The sequence below is a fragment of the Ornithorhynchus anatinus genome, chromosome X5 (genome assembly GCF_004115215.2).
Source record: "Ornithorhynchus anatinus isolate Pmale09 chromosome X5, mOrnAna1.pri.v4, whole genome shotgun sequence".
NCBI lineage: Eukaryota > Metazoa > Chordata > Mammalia > Monotremata > Ornithorhynchidae > Ornithorhynchus > Ornithorhynchus anatinus.
The window spans coordinates 38,076,237-38,090,375 of record NC_041753.1 but is presented as its reverse complement, the minus strand read 5'-3'; the positions used below and the strand labels follow the sequence as shown (position 1 = coordinate 38,090,375).

The window sequence follows — 14,139 nt, the reverse complement described above, 5'->3', positions numbered from 1 at the left end:
TGGCTTTCCCAGAAACATGAAACTTAAGTAGCCAAGTCAAACGAAGCACATAGTTTTTCTTTGGTTTCAATATCAATGTAACTTCATTTGGCCTTTTATTTTGTGATGTGAATATCCTGTGTTGAGAAGTAGCATGGCTTAGTGGAAAAAGCATGAGCTTGGGAGTCAGAGGTAGCAGGTTCTAATTCTGGTTCCAGCACTTGTCAGCTTTGGGACTTTGGGCAAGTCACTTAACTTCTCTGTGCCTCAGTTACCTCATCTGTAAAATGGGGATTAAGACTGTGAGCCCCACATAGGACAACCTAATCTACCCCAGCTCTTAGAACAGTGCTTGGCACATGGTAAGTGCTTAACAAATACCAACATTATTATCATCATTATTATTATTTGAAAGAAAATGTCTTCAAAGATATTTGATGAAAAATCATGAAACCCAAGTCTAATCCATGTATAACTTTCAGATGTAAAGCCTTAGAGACCAAAAGCAAGTTGTAACACTTCCAAACAAAATACTAGAGAGGAGGCACAGTTCAAAATTTTTAAAAATAGCCATTTCCATCTTTTGCTCAACTAAAATATACAGTTGGCACTCCGTAGGCTGGTAACTGAATGACTAAGGAGCCTTGGTGGAACTGCATTGTAGCATCCTGTACAATCATTTGAGCCATGAGTATAGCACGTGGGCTACTTACCAAATGTATTAGTTTATCAGGGTGCAGGCACTTCAGCCCACACCCCAAATCCTGCAATAGAAGACTGGTGAGTAGGTGAGGTGAAGAAGAGAGTCATCTGCCACACACCTCCCTCCTTTTCCTTCAACTGTCATCACCCCTCACGTGAGGCCCAGTAAAGAGAGACAACGCCTTTTTGAGAAGGGGTGGGGTGGCAGGGGAATGGTTGCACAGAGCAGGAAGGCATCCTCAGAGGCATAACCAAAATATAACCTCCCTTTTACTGTGAAAAACTGAACATAATGCATGTGGGTTTTACTTTAGCTGTTTTTCCAAATACATTCCCAGTGCCAAAGTATCTTAGCTAGACTTTTCTGAGAGTTTCCCTTTGTCTATCTGAGTAGCAGCAGCAAGAGATATTTTACAAAAGAATGCCCAGCAGTGGCTTCTTCCACACAGGTGAAGCATTTACCAGAGCCCATTTGCTAGCCTAGATAATAATGGTGATAATAGGGAATCTCTTAGGAAAAACCTTGGCTCATCAGAAAGCATAGTGGGGAAGTGTTTAAGCAGATTGTGCTCACCTTTGTTAGAGGATTCTCCATTGGAGAACTACACTTTGGGGTTGGGATTTTTCATGCTTAATCTCCACCCACATCCATCTGGGTTTTCAGAAATAGGGAATCTCTGGCTATACCAAAAGCTCTGGCTAAAGGTATCTAGCCAAATTCCTCTTCTTCATCAGCAGCATATTCTATGAAATCTTGTCATCACTAATGTTTTTCATCTATACTTGTCTGAGAGGAGCAGGCAAAGGAAAGGTTGTAGCAGCTGGTGATGTTTTCTTATTCATATTTTATTTGATGGGCCATAAAAGATGATGTCATGGTGAATTTGTGAATTGTGCATACACATGAAAGGAACTGAAGTAACACACCTCAAGACTCACAGAAGTGCCAAAGGAATTGCTCATTCTACAACAAATTGCCTGTTTGAAAATTACAGTGTTGACAGATCTGGATTCAAAGGATAAACACTCTTGAAAGTTAAAGGATGCACTGTATAAAGCCAGCATATTTAAAATTATCTCCAGGAAATCTTAATCTTTTCCTAAGGTGCTTTAGCACATATTGTTAGAATGATTGTCTTCATTTAAATTTGAAGGCGATCCAGCCCAAAGCCTTGAAGAGAATTTTAAGTATATCATTTGCCTGGATGGAAGCACTAGAAACAGTGAGTTACTGCAATTTGTACCAGGGAAATTATGATAGATGACATCTGATTGACAGGTAAAGATTCCAGGGCTGCTGCTTTCAGGTGGAATAGCACAGAAGAGGACTTGTTTACTAATTCACTTTCAATCTGGATGAAGAGGAAAAGCCAAGAGGAAAAGTAGCATGATCTAATTTAAAGAGCACAGACCTTGAAGTCAGAGGACCTGGATTCTAGTCCTGGCTCTGCCATTTGTCTGCTGTGTGATCTTGGGCAAGTCACTTAACTTCTTGGTGACTCAGTTACCTCATCTGTAGAAAAGGGATTAAAACTGTAAGCCTCATGTGGGAAATGGACATGATACCCCAGTGCTTAGTACAGTGCCTGGCACTTAGTAAATGCTTAACAAATATCATAAAACAAGAGGAATAAAGCATGTAAGGTGGGGTGTATTGGGAAAGGAGAGTAGATTAATAGGAGAAAAAGAGCTGATGGAGTGCCATAAAGCCATTGGTCAGAAGTTCCTTCTTTAATGTGTAGAGAAATGGGTCACCATTTGACATTTTGGATAGGTGGAGAGATGTGTGCGGAACAATACTTTTGAAAAATGATCCTGTGAAATATGGCCTTGCAAGGGAGGAGTTAGAGGTGGGGACATTAGTGAGGAGGCAGATGCAGTAGTCAAGCCGGGATATGACAAGGGCCTGGACCAGGTTGATGACTGGATAGAGAGGAAGAGGCAGATTTTGGAAATGTCTTGGAGGAATAATCAAATTTTAGCGACAGACCAGAGTAGGGGAGTTGAAAGAGGGGGAGTCATCAATTTAAGAGCATCACAAGTGGGTAGGAGAGTGGTGTTGTCAACTTTGATGGGCAAAGATAGGCGGAGAGGAGAAGACAGCGGAGAAGATGTGGAGTTCAGTTTTGGACATGTGGAGAATGAAGTGATAAGGTGAACGTAGGTAGAGATGTCCTGAAGACAGGAAAAAAATGTGAGATTATTATAGAGGAGAAAGGCCAGGACTAGAGAGGTAGATTTGGGAGTCACCTCCATAGTTATAACCATAGGAGGCAGAGGAAAAGCCAGTGATAGAAGCTGATAAAGATCATCCAGGGAGGAAAGAGGAGGCCCACCAGAGAATTATCAGAACATCCAAATTTAGATCGTGTTCCCAGAATAGTAGTCCACGATGTTTACAGCAACTGAGAGGTTGAGGAGGTTTATGACAGAGTAGATAGAGTCCATGAGATTTGTCAAGAAAGAGGTCTTTGGTGACCTTGGATAAAGCATAGTATCAATGAAGTAAAGAGCAGAAACCGAATTGGAGAGGATCAAGAAGGGAATTGTAGGAGCAAAACTGGAGGCAATGAGTATATGCAACGCAATTAAGTAATCTGGACATGTCTAGGAGGAGGGAAATGGGGCAAATAGGAGAATGGTGTAGTGGGCTACAGAGAGGGTGCTTTTTCAGGAAGGGGGATGTGGGCACATTTTTGGAGGCAGAGTTGAAGTGTACCCCTTAAGCACTTTGATTCCCTGTCCTCAACTTGACAGCACTTATATACATGTCCTTATAGTCTGCCATTTCCCCTAGGTGTCATTTATTTTAATGTCTGTCTCCTGTTCCATTCAACCATTTGGCACTTATTGTGTTGTTTTACTTCCCTGATTAACTTCCAGTCCCTCAATCATCACCAACTATTCCAGCCCTTTAAATCCCTTCTGAAGCCTCCGGTGCCCTTACGGCTTCCATCTCAGATATGAACCTGTCCAAGTCCCATCTTCGTCTCCCCAGTACTCCCTCACTTCCATATCTACTTTCACATCCTTTCCAGTCTGAAAATTAGGTTTCCTGTCTGCTTCCTATTTGTTCCCTGAAATCCATCCCTTTTCCTCTCTTAAAACTACCTGAATACCATCTTCAACCTTTCACTCTCTGATGGCTCCTTCTCTTCTGTCTCTAAACTCATTCAAGCCTCCAGTATACTGAAATAGGCATCTCTGGATGCCACTGCACCTTCCAGCTACCCCTTCACCTCCCTGCTTCCATTCCTGTTAAAACACCTTGAACATGTTTTGTGCACCCTCTACTTTCACTTCTTTTCCTCCAACTCTTTTTTAGACCCATTGCATCCTGGCTTTTGCCCCTTTAACGTCACTGGATCAGCATTCTATAAGGTCACCATTGCCTTCCTCCTAGGCAAATATCTAATGGGTTCTTCTTCATCTTAATCCCTAGCGTAGCTAGAGGGGGGTGAGGGGGGCGGTCTGCCCCGGGTGACAGTTTTATGGGGGCGACACTTTTGGATCTGCTGTATAAGCCTGTATAGGCTGCATTGAAATAAAAGTGGTTTTAATGTCGGGACACTACTCACAGTTGAAGGACCTTTTAGATTTCGAGTAACTTAAACTATGACATATGTATTTAAGCGATTTTTATCTTGGCCGAACAATAAACATTATCCAGTGATGTATTCAGGGCTGTTTTATCATTGTTGACAATGTGAAACCTGTGAACGGCCCCAGGGGGCGTTCTTTTAATGCCGCAGCACCGCTGTGTGTGGGATACACCATCTTGGTGGGGGGCGGGGGGCGTCAGGCGGCAAACTCAAGGTCTGCCCCGGCAGCACACACTCTAGCTACGCCACTGATCTTAATCCTTCTTGACCTGTCAGCCATCTTTGATATAATTGCCCACTACCTTATCCTTGGTCTCCCTGACATGGTTCTCATCATGATTTTTCCTATTTTTCTGGCTGCTTTTTTTCATTCTCATTTGTTGGTTCCTCTTCTGGCTCTTACACCCTAAATGTGGGTGTCCCATAAGACTATTCTGGGTTCCCTATTATTCCCATTTTATACTCATTCACTTCTCCATCAAAATTCCATCCCTTTCAACAAGCTCAGCAGTGTATTACACCCATTAGACACTCAATAAATACTGTTACTTCTGCTCTACTCACAGGGCTTCAGCTAGTCACAATTTCTCTGTGTCTCAGTTTCCCATCTGCAGAATTCATTCAATCGTATTTTTTGAGCACTTTGTGCAGAGCACTGTAAATGGGGATTCAATGCCTGTTCTCTCTCCTCATTATACTGTGAGCCCCATTTGGGACAGGGACTGTATTTGAACTGGTTATTTAGCACATAATAAGCACTTGACAAATGCCATATTATGCAGGTCATTCCCAAATGTACCTCCCACCTGCTCTGCAGTGTCACAGTTCCTCCTGCCTCCAGAATCTGTACATGGATGTTCTCCTGGCATCTTAAACTCAATAGGTCCAAATTTGGACTTCTTATCTTCCCTCCCAAACTGTCTTCTCCTATTTTTCCGATCCTGTAATCCACCTTCCTCCCTATCTCCTTGCCCATTCCCTTCCTCCTAGTGGAAATTCTCTCCCCTTTCAACTTCACCAGACCACAACTTTATTTCTTTAAAGCCCAGCTGAAATTCCACCTACTCCAAGAGGCCTTCCCTGGTTTATCTTCTCCTTCTCAGCACCTTAATATTTGTGATTATCTCAAAATAATTTGAATGTTTATATGCCATTGTGCTTTCTCTTGCTACCACTATTTGTAAAAAAAAGTGTCTTTTTCTGACTTCTCCTTTAGATTGCAAGCTCCTTGAGGGCCTGGAATGTGTTGTCTATTTTAATTGTACACTTCCAAACACTAATAAGGTACAATCTTGTGCCATCAGTAGGTGCTCAATGTCATTTGATTGATAACTAGAAAATGTTATAAGTGGTTTTAGTGGTCCGGAAGCAACAAGGCTAGGCTGAGGCTATAAACTATTAACAACTTAGAGGGGTATGCATGATTCCATATTCCTGCCTGTATAATTGGGGAACCCTGCTGACTTTGCTGTTTGTGCTATCTGTAACTTATTTTAATGTTTATGTCCCCAACTAGAGATTCATTCATTCATTCAATAGTATTTATTGAGCGCTTACTATGTGCAGAGCACTGTACTTAGCGCTTGGAATGAACAAGTTGGCAACAGATAGAGACAGTCCCTGCCGTTTGACGGGCTTACAGTCTAATCAGGGGAGATAGTTGGGGAGATAGGACTGAGCACTTGGATGAGTTAGCAGACATGTTCCCTACCCACAACAACAATTGATCCATCAATCAGTGGTATTTATTGAGTGCTTACAGTATGCAGAGCACTGTACTAAGCACTTGGGAGAGTACAATACAACAGAGTTGGTAGACACATTCCCAGCCCACAACTAACTCATAGTCTAGAGGTAGAGAAGCTTACAGTCTAGAGAAGTAGAAGTTTGATTTTCCCAGACCCCAAATTCCCTGTAGTGATGTACCTGAGCATCAACCTCACAAACATGTACTGAATGCCTGCAATAAATGCTGCTAATGCTACCAGTTCTAGTGGGTAGAGCACAGGCCTGGGAGTCAGAAGGTCCTGGGTTCTAATCCAGACCCTGCCACTTGCCTGCTCTGTGACATCGGGAAATTCACTTAACTTCTCTGTGCCTCAGTTACCTCATCTGTAAAATGGGGGTGAAGACTGTGAGTGCCATGTGGGACAGGAATTATGTCTAACCCAATTTGCTTGTATCCAACCCAGGGCTTAGTACAGTGCCTGGCACATAGTAAGCACTTAACAAATACCACAGTTATGATTATTATTATTTCTGCTGCTACTACTATGAAAATCACCTCCCTAATCCTCTAATCTATTCTGCTTTCTCTCCTCCCTTCCTCCTCCTCATAAGTAATTAAACAAATCCTTCTGAGAGAGCCTGATGACCTCCAACACTCAGAAGCATACACATGGATCTGGCAGCATGTGTGTTTTCACTATGTGTTTTGGCTAGAATGTTGTTATAGAATTAGGGAATGTTTATCAGAAAACTCAATTCTGTTTGGATACAGCATGATGCTGTGTCAGAAGAAATGGTTTGTGTGTCATAGTGGAACAAGAGAGTTTTCTTTAACATGGAGTTCTGGAAGACTGAAACTCCCTGCATTATAGGAAAAATGCATATATAGAGGAAATGTTAAGAATAATAAGAAGTATGAGAAATATCTCCTTCCCTTGAGGAGTGCAAAATATAATGGGGGAGAAAATCACACATTTAAAAAAATGCAGTAGTTAATAATATTGGTAATAATAATAATGGTATTTGTTAAGTGCTTACTTTGTGTCAAACACTAAGTACTAGGGTAGATACAAGCTAATCGGGTTGGACACAGTCCCTGTCCCATATGGGGCTCAGTCTTAATTCCCATTTTCCAGATGAGGTAACTGAGGCACAGAGAAGTTAATTAATTTGCCCAAGGGCACACAGCAGACAAGTAGGGAGTCAGGATTAGAACCCAGGTCCTTCTAACAGGCCTGTGCTCTATCCACTAGGTCCTGCTGTTTCCGTGTACTTAGTTAATCATATATAAGAAATAATATTTTGAGTAGATAAAAAGTAACAAAGTCATCAGGTGGTACATTCATTCATTCATTCAATAGTATTTATTGAGTGCTTACTATGTGCAGAGCACTGTACTAAGTGTTTGGAATGTACAATTCGGGAACAGATAGACACAATCCCTGCCCAGTGACGGGCTCACGGTCTAAACATGAGCTCTAATCCCTGCTCTGCTACTTTCCAGCTGTGTAATCTTGGGAAAGTCACTGGAGTACTCTGTTCCTCAGTTCCTTCATCTGTAAAATGGGAGTCAATTCCTGTTCTCCCTCCTACTCCTGTCCCATGTGGGACAGATTGTGCCCAAACTGATTACCTTGTATCTAACTGACCACTTCATACAGTGCTTGGGACATAATAAGCACCTAATAAATATTAAAGTTGGTATTATAAGCACTGATTTGGCAGAAGGAATGCCATGTCCAAGATGGTGGTGGACTTAAAGGAGAGTGCCTCATGAGGGTGCTGACCTTTTTGAAGAGCTCTGAAGTATGGGAAGGATGGATAATGCTGAGGGTGAATGCGTTCCCAAATGAAGAGAGGAGGAAGAGAGGGAATGACATTAAAAAAACTGATCAGAGCCAAAAGAATACTGCCTAGTGAAATCTATGATACATGTTGTTTGAGAGGAATAGAAACCATCAGCTTTAGTGTAATGGGAGAAAAGGGAAGATAGATATAAAGTCAGCTGATAGAGAGCCTTAAATCTAGTGGCCATGAGCTTTCATTTTATGTGAGGCCATAGGGAATCATTTGAAGCTTTGGAGGAGAGGAATGAGATGCTCTGATCTTTTTAATTAGGAGTATACCTGTTTTTATTTCATGGCTAACTCTCTAATAGGGAATTCTAAAGAGATGTTTCCATTAATTTACCATATTCTAGTACTATCACTTTAGTTGTTTATTTGTTTTGTGTGGGTTCCTACAGATACTTTGGCAATTTATTTGTTACAGAGAATGTTGCATTTCTCAAGTATGATAGTTCAGCATTCCACATAAAAAACCCTCAAACTTTCAGAAAATAGCCCTTCATTTCTAGTTTGTATGTGGCTACATTTATTTCATATTTTACAGTGTCCTAGTAGCCCCCCTTTTCCTCAGCTCCCCCTCCCCTCTCCATTACCCCGACTCGCTCCCTTTGCTGTATCCCTGTCCCCACCCCACAGCACTTGTGTGTGTGTGTGTATATATAGATATATACATATCTATAATTCTATTTATTTATATTAATTCCTGTTTACTTGTTTTGATGTGTATATATCTATACTTCTATTTATATTGATGCTATTGATGCCTATTTACCTGTTTTGATGTCTGTCCCCCCCCCCCCCGTAAGCCCGTTGTGGGCAGGAATTGTCTCTATTGCTGAGTTGTACTTATCAAGCGCTTAGAACAGTGCATCTGAGTGCGAGCACTGTTCCAAGTGCTTGATAAGTACAGCAGAAGCACAGGAGCTTGCACTCTAATGGGGAAGAAGTCATTTCCATTAAAATTGCTTCTCAACCACCCACGCCTAGCACCTACTCTCCAATTCCCCCCAAAATGTAACATCTGATGTTGGTTAGAAAATGTTCGTAATAGCCTTACACTCCTCCATGCTTCTAAAAGTGTTTCCCTAACAGTTGTTAGAGCTACTTGAGTGCTAATGTTTCAAATTAGAACATTCCTATTATCTGACATGCTTATTAGGAAATAAATCCAGACTCTGTCATTAGAATTCCAATTTATTGCCCTTTTCTGAGGAAGGATCAACATTAGTGTTGGATTTCTGGCCAGTTATGCTATATTGTACAACCTTATAGCAAGATCTATTAGCTGTCCATCTGTTCTTCAGCTTCTTTGGCCTTTTATCTTGTCAAGCAGTTTAAGGAGATTCTGTATAAAAAAGGACTAGCTGATTCATAGCATATAATAATGATAATAATAATAATACTGTATAAGTTCTGACTATTTTTCAAGGACTGTACTAAATAGTGAGGTAGAGACAATATTATCAGTTCTAATGCCAGTTCCAAAACTTTCCTGCTGTGTGACCTTGGGTGTCACTTAACTTTTCGGTGCCTCAGATTCCTCAACAGTAAATGGGGATTCAATATCTGTTTTCCCTCCTATTTAATAATAATAATCATTATTATTATAGTATTTGTTAAGCGCTCACTATGTGTCAAGCACTGTTCTAAGTGTTGGGGTAGATACAAGGTAGATTAGGTTGTCCTACGTGGGGCTCACAGTCTTAATCCTCATTACAGATGAGGTAACTGAGGCACAGAGAGGTTAAGTGGCTTGCCGAAGGTCACAGCAGACAAGTGGCGGTGTCAGGATTAGAACCCATGAACTCTGACTCCCAAGCCCATGTTCTTGCCACTAGGTCATGCTGCTTCTCTAGACTGTGAGCCCCATGTGGGACAGAGACTGTCTGACCTGATTGTTTTGTATCTATCACAGTGCTTAAAAAAGTGCTTGAAGCATAGTAAGCACTTAACAAATACCATAAATAATATTTTATTTTTAAAAAATTTGATGCAGTCCCTGTCCCACAGGGGGCTCACAGTCTGAGTAGGAGGGAGAACAAGAGCACAGGAATGGGAGTTAAGAGCCCTGGGTTCTAATCCCAGCTCCTCTATTTGCCAGTTATATGACCTTGGGAAAATCACTCAATTTTACTGTGCCTGTTTCTTGATCTGTAAAATGGAGATTAAATACCAATTCTTAAATACCAATTCTTCCCTCCTTCCACCCCCTGCCCTTAGACTGTGAGCCCTATATGGGACTGGGGCCATGTCTGATCTGATTGTATTGTATCTATTACAGCACTTAGCACAGTGCTTGGCACATAGTAAGTGTCTAACAAATAACACAGTTATCGTTGTTACTAGTTTCCATTGTACACACTCCATTGCTTTTTGCCACTTATTAAAAAATAGTAGTCAGTTTACTCGTTAGGGAGTTGTCCCACTTCCTAAGCAATTAGATACTCTCCACCTCCCTTTTCCCGACAGCACTTATGTGCATATCCTTCAATTTGATTGCTTCCCTTACCTATAATTTTTTTTTAATGTCCATCTCCAACATAGGCTGTAATCTCCTTGAGGCCAGGGATCATGTCTATCCAACTGTATTGTGGCTCTCCCAAGCACTTAGTAGTAAGTGCTTGGTACAGTGCTCTGCACACAGTAAGCACTCAATAAATACAAATGACTGATTGATCTGCTAAGTAAGCACTCAATAAATGATATTGATTGACTGAATAAGCTGTCATTTTATTGATGGCATATTCTTCTTTTCTATTTGATAAGTTTTTTCTGCCATGGCCTCATAATCTACAAGATGACAAGCTACAATCTCCTAGTTTGTCCAGTTTTGTGTAGTCAAACTGTTTAATTTGACTTCTCAAACTCTAACTCTACTAATTTAATGTCATTTTGTTAAGCAATTCGTTTCACAGTCAAAAATGGCTCTTGTGCATTCTTAACTGAGAAGTGTAAGGATCTTATAGACTATAAACTCATCCTCTAGATTGTAAGGTCATCCTCTAATGATAATAATAATTGTGGTATTTGTTAAGCACTTCCTGTGTGCCAGGCACTGTACTAAGCGCTGGGGTGGATACAAGCAAATTGGGTTGGACACAGCCCCCGTCCCACCTGGATCTCACAGTCTTAATCCCCATTTTACAGATGAGGTAACTGAGGCACAGAGAAGTGACTTACCCTAGGCCACACAGCAGATGAGTGGCAGAATCGGGAGTAATAATAACAATGGTATTTTCTTAAATGCTTACTATGTGCCAAGCACTTTTCTAAGTGCTGGGGTAGATGCAAGGTAATCAAGTTGTCCCACATGGGGCTCAAAGTCTCACATCTGATAAGTGGCGGAACTGGGATTAGAACCCACCACCTCTGACTCCCATGCCCATGTTCTTTCTACTAAGCCACACTGCCTCCAGGCCAGGGCTCTATCCACTTTGCCATGCTCCTAGACTGTAAACTCACTGTAGGCAGGGAACATGTCTACCAACTCTGTTACATTGTATTCTCCCACGTGATTAGTACAGTGCTCTGCACACAGTAAGTGCTCAATTAATGATTGATTATAGCAGCAGTAAGTGTGGGGAAAGAATATTCTAAATGATTTTAGTTGTCATTTACTCTGATATATGGTCTTGTGCACACAATGTGGCTGAGGCTGTGGATTCTGCATTGACCTTTTCAGTCACAAAACCTTCCATGGATGAGTTACAGTTTTATCGTCTCTGAATATGAAAAGCAACTATATATACTGTACTAAGCACTGGGGTAGATAAAAGTTAAAGGTTGGACACAGTCCCTGTCCCACATAAGCCTCACAGTTTGAGAGCTCACCTCCTCCAGGAGGCATTCCCAGATTGAGCCCCCCCTTTCCCTCTGCTCCACCTCCTCTCCCCTTCTCCCCTCCTGCCAGAGCCCCCCCGAGCCCTCCTTTCCCTCTGCTCCTCCTCCCTTTCCCTCCCCCCCCTGCCCTCTGCTCTTCCCCCTTCCCCTCCTCTCAGCACCGTGCTTATTTGTATTTATTATTTATTACCCTATTTATTTTGTTAGTGTATATCTCCATGATTCTATTTATCGTGATGATGTCTTTTGTTTTGTTCTGTTTTGCTTTGCTGTCTGTCTCTCCCGTTTAGACTGTGAGCCCGTTGTTGGACAGGAATTGTCTCTGTTGCAGAATTGTATATTCCAAGGGCTTAGTACAGTGCTCTGCACATAGTAAGTGCTCAATAAATACTATTGAATGAATGAATGAATGAATCTCCCTTTTAGAGATAATGTAACTGAAGCAAACAGGTAAGTGAAGTGACATACTCAAGATCACATAGCAGACAAGTGGTGGAGCTGGAATTAGAGCCCAGGTCCTTCTGATTCCCAGGTCCATGCTCTATTCACGAGTCCATGCTGCTTCCATAGTAGACACATTCCCTGTAGTCAAGAAGTTTACAATCCAGTGACATAATGGATGTTTCTTTTATGTTTTTCAATCCCACTTGGTTTAAAAAAAAATCCAGACCTATCAGGTTTCGGACTGTTGGAAGAAGAAAGAGACATGGAGAGGAAGGAGAGAGAGAGAAAGTGAGAGAGATTGTTAACTCAGGAGCAAGGGTCTCCATGCTCCACCTTCCCCTTCCCACTGTATTAGTTGGAGTTGGGACAGATCATTTTTGCTTCACCCCCTACACTACACCTCCATGTAGCCACATCTATTGCTGTGAAAATTCTCATTTGGTTCCTGGCCCATGTGGGGTGACAGGCTGTGATATTAGCTAAACAAGGGCAATTATGAAATAAAGTCCCAAACTCACAGAGCAGTATAGGGAGGAGTGTGGAAGCAGAGGGAAGGAAAAGAGGAAAAAGTCAGAGATTCTGGCTCTGGGTAAAGGGAGGAAGGCTTGATCAGTTGTCCTATTCTCTGCCCTGACTTGTGAAACCCTGGCCAACCAAGTCTGGCTTCACTATTACCCAAAGAGTTGCAGCTACTGGAGAAGGCTTTACCAGTACATGCCAGAAGACGCCATATCCTGACTTCAGATCACCAGTTGTACAGGGAGAAAATATATAGTTGACTATTTTGTGTTCCATTTGCCTATTAGGACACACTTTTCTCTTGATTATTTTTATGAAAATAGCTTTTTCCCAATATTCACCAATTATATTCCTCAACAGCACATGGGATAGCTTCCATTGGACAAATGGTAGATTATGCGCTGTTTGATCCTAGCTTAAAACCTGAAAAAGTATAAATCTACCATTTTATTTAATATTAAAATTGCTCAGACTCTGAAGGGAGTACTTCGTCTCATTTAGACTCCAGTATTTAAGAAGACTCCAACTCATGTCCTTTTTGGGGCATTTTAAGGAAATGAAAATTGTTGAGGTGAATGGATTTTTTTTAGAAAAAGTCACTAATGGGAGGATGGAAAGAACTTGTACAGAAAATAAATTTCATGTACACTCAGTTTTTATCCTCTGTTTTAAAGTAAATCAGCATGAAGAAAGCATATATGTTATCAGGCCATGGCACAAAACATTTATCAAATGGAAAATAACATGCCAACAATAAAATGATACCTTATCAATTTGGGCATTTGGTATTTACCCAACCCTCAGCCCCACGGCACTTATGTAGATATCTATGAATTATATATTATAAATTGTTTATATTAATATCTGTTTCCCCCTCTAGACCATAAGCTCATTGTTGTCCAGGAACATGTCTACCAACTCTTGTTGTATTGTTCTCTCCCTCGAGCTTAGTACAGTGCTCTTTACACACTAAGCTTTCAAATGCCACTGATTATTCAGTCAATAAATCTTGTTTGTTTACAATTTACTATGTGCAGAGCACTGTACTAAGCATGTGAGAGAAAACAACAAAGTTGGTAAATACGATCCCTGCCCCCTGGAGACTGGCAACCTAAAGGAGACAGAAATTAAAATAAACTATAGCTAAGGGAAGTAACTGAGTGTAAGACTGCTTGAAAGAGAGATACCAATATTGTGGGCTTGAGAGATAGGGAGGATGGTGTTTTGAACTACGTCCAAGTAATCTCAGGTACTTAAAAATAAGGATTCAGGATACTGCAGAATGGGTTTACAGGGTTTATTTCAGCTCTTCTCTCCTGGACTGGGTACAGGACAATCACCTCTAAGGAACATCAGCTATCGCAATCTAATCCCTAATGAACCAGCTACCAGGGACACCAGAAAAGGACCATCACTGTGTCTTTTCGGTGTCAGAGACTCTGAAAGATGGTGAATGGAAGGTACTTAAGTGTCCAGGC

General features: G+C 41.3%; 1 protein-coding gene across 3 annotated transcripts in view; it reads left to right on the top strand.

The window, feature by feature from the left end:
- The window catches only part of LINGO2 (leucine rich repeat and Ig domain containing 2), a 900,663-nt gene that overhangs the window by 302,823 nt on the left and 583,701 nt on the right, over positions 1-14,139 (top strand). The window lies entirely within an intron of this gene.